At 47.5% G+C, this 4,195-nt stretch overlaps 1 protein-coding gene across 1 annotated transcript in view; it reads right to left on the bottom strand.

Annotated features, from left to right (window-relative positions):
• SPATS2 (spermatogenesis associated serine rich 2) overlaps positions 1-2,810 on the bottom strand; it is a 128,961-nt gene extending 126,151 nt beyond the window's left edge. The window contains exon 1 of the mRNA XM_003793612.3: positions 2,767-2,810. The gene's annotated coding sequence lies outside the window, so the exon portion shown is untranslated. The remainder of the gene's footprint in view (positions 1-2,766) is intronic.
• Positions 2,811-4,195: the final 1,385 nt, after the last annotated feature.

Here is a 4,195-nt window from a genome sequence, read left to right as displayed (position 1 = left end):
AAAAAAAAAAAAATATCAAGAGAAGTAGAAGCATTTTTAACAGGCATGCTTCACTGTCATCCTTCAGAATCTAGATGACTTACCTTGAAAGTCAAGACCTCAGAATGAGAAAGATGGACATGCTATTTTCATGTTGTTACAGATATACACTAAGCAACAAGGAAGGGGAATTACCACATATATTCGTCGGATCATTTGTAATGTAATGAATGGAATGGACTTTCTTTCCCATCAACTAAATCAGAGAAATACAAGCTTTTCTTCCAGTTTCCAATAATCAGTTTCACTTCTAACTGAGAAGGTAGATGTGAGTGACTTTTAGTCTCCAGCTCTAATATGGTGGCCCTACAACTGCAAGCAGCAATTTAAAAAACATTATATACAAACTTCCTTCACTGCCATTATTGACTTTGTGCATGTTACTTAATTCTCTGAACCTTATCTGAAAAATGATAATACTTACAACTATCTTACAAGGTAATACATATAGATGTAAGCACACATACATCTAAAGCATACATAAATGCTCAACAAATGAAAATTCCCTCCCCTCCTGCCATCCACTACTATCTGTAGCCTGATCAGCCTCCAGAGGTTATGCTGATATTTTGGTCTGTAACTTCCTCCTCCCTCAGGCCCCTGCTGCTTCCCTCAGTTCCAGTTGTTTCACTCTCAGTTTCAAAGAGGATCCTATCTATATTTAGAGGAAATGCTAGTACCAACTGTGGGTTCAACTGGTGCTTGGAAGACTTAAGCACTGAGCAGTTTTCAATTGTTTTCCAGAGTTAATTGGTTTTGGCTCCACAATTGGCTATCTTGACTTCTACAAGTAAGAGTGTTACATCTGCACAGTACTTCAGCCACAGAAGCCTTAACAGAAAATTAAGTGTGCTCACAGGACAAATTCTTAGCAAGATGTTTTTTAGCCCTGTCATTAGGACTCCAGGTGCTTTGTTAAATCACAGGAGCAGTACACCTTCCATAACCCTACAGATGTAGCCTACTAACCCAATCCTCAGCTAAATCATTGTTACCATAACAGACCCAAGTTTTCAACCAGTTCATGCTGCTTTACTACAAGTAAGATGGGGGTGGAACAGAAAGAACCACAGAGAAGTGATCATTTAAAGGCATCCAATAAAGCTGATCTGAATCCAGCTTTGTTATTCACTGGCTGTGTGACGTTAGCAAATTATTTAGCTTCTTAATTTACAAAGAAATAATTGTGAGGATTAAATGAGATAATACATGGAAAAATCTTAGCACCCTGAAAGAGGTCAATAAAGAACCACATTATCACTAACAAGGACACTGAACTTACTTATTGCTTTGTTCAGTTTTCATAACACGTAAGAAAAGTGACAATTTAGATCATTATTTGTGGACCTTTATACAGCAGACTAATGCTACCATCCAAGAGAAATATAAACTGATGAATGTCCAAAAATGTTAGATGAGTCAGCAAAACTTAAAGCTAAACAAATAAATAGCTTAACATGGAGTATATATGAATGCGGAATGATAACTACAATTTCAAAATCTGCTATTTATTTTTATCTAGTACAGTATCATTACAAATTTGATCTGGAAATCCAAGTATTAAGGAAATGCAAAGATCCTAACTCCAGAAATACTTTTTAACAATATTCTCAAATACCTTCATACAAACTGGAAGATACAAGGCAGCCTGATAATCCGAAGTCAGCATCAAGAAAATTTCTTGAGGCAGAACCCCAACTCTCTCCCACAAGCATAAAACCAGTAGCAGATGGTAGAAGAACATTTCTCAGTGAGAAATTGCAATTCTAACAAAGTACAAATAACTTAGATTTTAGCAAGCCTATTCATTATCTTTTGTTCCAACTAAAAACAAATACACAAGCTCTTGATTCCCCTCTAAACACTCTGAACTCTGCATTATCACTGACCTCACTCAAAGCAAGGTATTTTTGGTGATCTATCCTCTCCTGCTTCATTAAACAGAAGTAAATGACATACAGTAACCTAAATAGGGGAAAAATAAATTTTACAGTCATGCTTTATCAATAAAATGGACTATAAATGACACTCAAATTATTAAAAGAATGGCTTCTACTCCTTAGCACAGGGAGAGGGACAAGATTGAGAAAGATCCACTTTTTAAAAGAACCCAATCATCTTCTATGAATTAGGAAAAAGATAGCACTTTAGTCCTACCTACCTATACTCTCTGACTGGATCTTCCTGCTTTAATTCAAGCCATAATTAAATCTATTGTATATCTCTGCCTCTCTTCGCCTTATTTTCCATTCCGTTCCCAAGAATGCCCCTCCATCCCTTATTTTCAAATCCCATTATTGCCCCCAATCATAAGGACCTCGGACACCTACGCAGATGACCTTACGCATCCCCACCGCATTCCCTATTCATTGTACTTCTCATACCAAATGATCCATTCTTTCATTCTTTTCGATCTCGCTCGTGGTTTCTTAAAACCCAATGCCCCACACACGCTCACACCAGAGCGCCCCTCACTCCATTGTTTCCCCGGCCTATCCCTCTGTAAACTCCCAAATCGGACCCGTGTGCCTTGCCGGCCCGCGAACCCGAAAAACCTTCCACCCTCTGGACACTCCTGGTCCCATAGGACTCACATTCCCCTATTTTCGGTCCCTCAACCCCCAGCAACTGCCCCCACCCTCTCTTCCCTCCTTCGAATCCGATCTCTGCACCTCTGTGCCCCTCTGAGCCCCGGCCAAACCCTCCGCCCAGCACCCTCGGCCTCACCTCAGACTGGGCCCCGCAGTCGCCGCGTCCCTCGAGTTCCGGGCTCTACGTCCCAGACGCTTTGGGGTCTGAGAAGAGGAAAGATCCTCCACCTCCTTTTCCTCCTCTTTGAGAGCCGCCGCCGTCGCCGCACTCCTCCCCCAGCTCTCCGAAAGCCGGACACTGCCCCGCCCCCACGACCACCTTCCCGGCTTCCCTCCCGGGCTAGGGGACTGGCAGGAGATCGCAGTCGCGGCTGGGGTCCGGAGCGCCAGCGGACCCACACCGACTCTCCACAGAGCGCGAGCTGCTCGCCCCGCCCCGGAGCCCTCACGGGCGCGTGCGCATCAGCCAGCCAGCGCGCAGGGCGCGTGCTCGCGTAGGCGCGAACCCGGCGTGCCGACCTCGAGGCCGTTGTAGCCAACGGGCGCGCGAGCACACCTCCGAGAGGGAGTCAGCGCGCACGCTGGAGACCGTCGAGTGGAAAGGCGCGAAGTGAGGAGCGGGCTCCAGTGGGTCTGGTGACCGCTCCTCTCGGTACCTGCTCTCTCGCATCTCGCCGGCTCACGCGCCTGAGTTATGGGAGCTCGGGCGTCATCGGGGATTGAGCATTACCGAAAAAGAGAAGGGGCAGGAGGAGTGGGGTCGGGGATAAACTAGATGGAAGGGGGAAAACGAGTAAGACACGAGTTTGGGCCCGCGTGCAGAACGGCCCATACCCCCAAAAAGCCGGGCGGTGTGGCTGGGGGCATAGCGCGTGCCAGGAGCCGAGGGCCTGAGCAGGAACTGACGGAAAGAGCCGAAACTCTCCCGGAGGTGGCCGAAAGAGGACGCCTGAAAGAAGCCTCGCACGCGCGCGACTTTTTCCTCCTGGCCTGGGCCAGGACTGTAGGGCCACGCTCCATTTTGCCACTCACTAGTTCATCTGGGGGACTTTACACCGCTATCCCCTTTTCCTCCTTCCCGACCCAAGTTTTGTCCCCAAGGCCATTTTAGAGCCACCAGCTGCGAGAAACGTCGAGACCTACCAACGGTGGTGGAGGTGGTGTCTGGAGGAGGACGCCCTTGGGCCAGGGTAACCTCCCGAGTGTAAAAAAGTTCTCTGTCTGGGCGTTGCCCGCTCCACGCACTGCCCAAGTCGGTTTCTGCTCCGTCTCTACCACTGCGCGGCTGTGGTAAGCCACGCCCGCCGTCGAACGTTTCTGTTAAATACTCCTCTGTCTTCCAAGAAAGACTCCCAACCTCAGTGCAGGAACCATCTTGCATATGTGCACCTTTCTAGTCAGTGTCTCCCACTTGTGTGAGGCACTCATTTCTGCTGGTCAAGAATCTGTTAAGTTAGCGGGCCCCCCCCGCCCCCCGAGGGCGGCGCCTGTGGCTTAAGAGTAAGGCGCCGGCCCCATATACCGGAGGTGGCGGGTTCAAACCCCACGCCGGCCAAAAATGCAAA

Source organism: Otolemur garnettii, unplaced genomic scaffold (assembly GCF_000181295.1).
Source record: "Otolemur garnettii isolate 467f Iridium unplaced genomic scaffold, OtoGar3 scaffold00070, whole genome shotgun sequence".
Classification (NCBI taxonomy): domain Eukaryota; kingdom Metazoa; phylum Chordata; class Mammalia; order Primates; family Galagidae; genus Otolemur; species Otolemur garnettii.
Note: the sequence above shows the minus strand (reverse complement) of the source record. Positions and strands in the feature narration are given on the sequence as shown.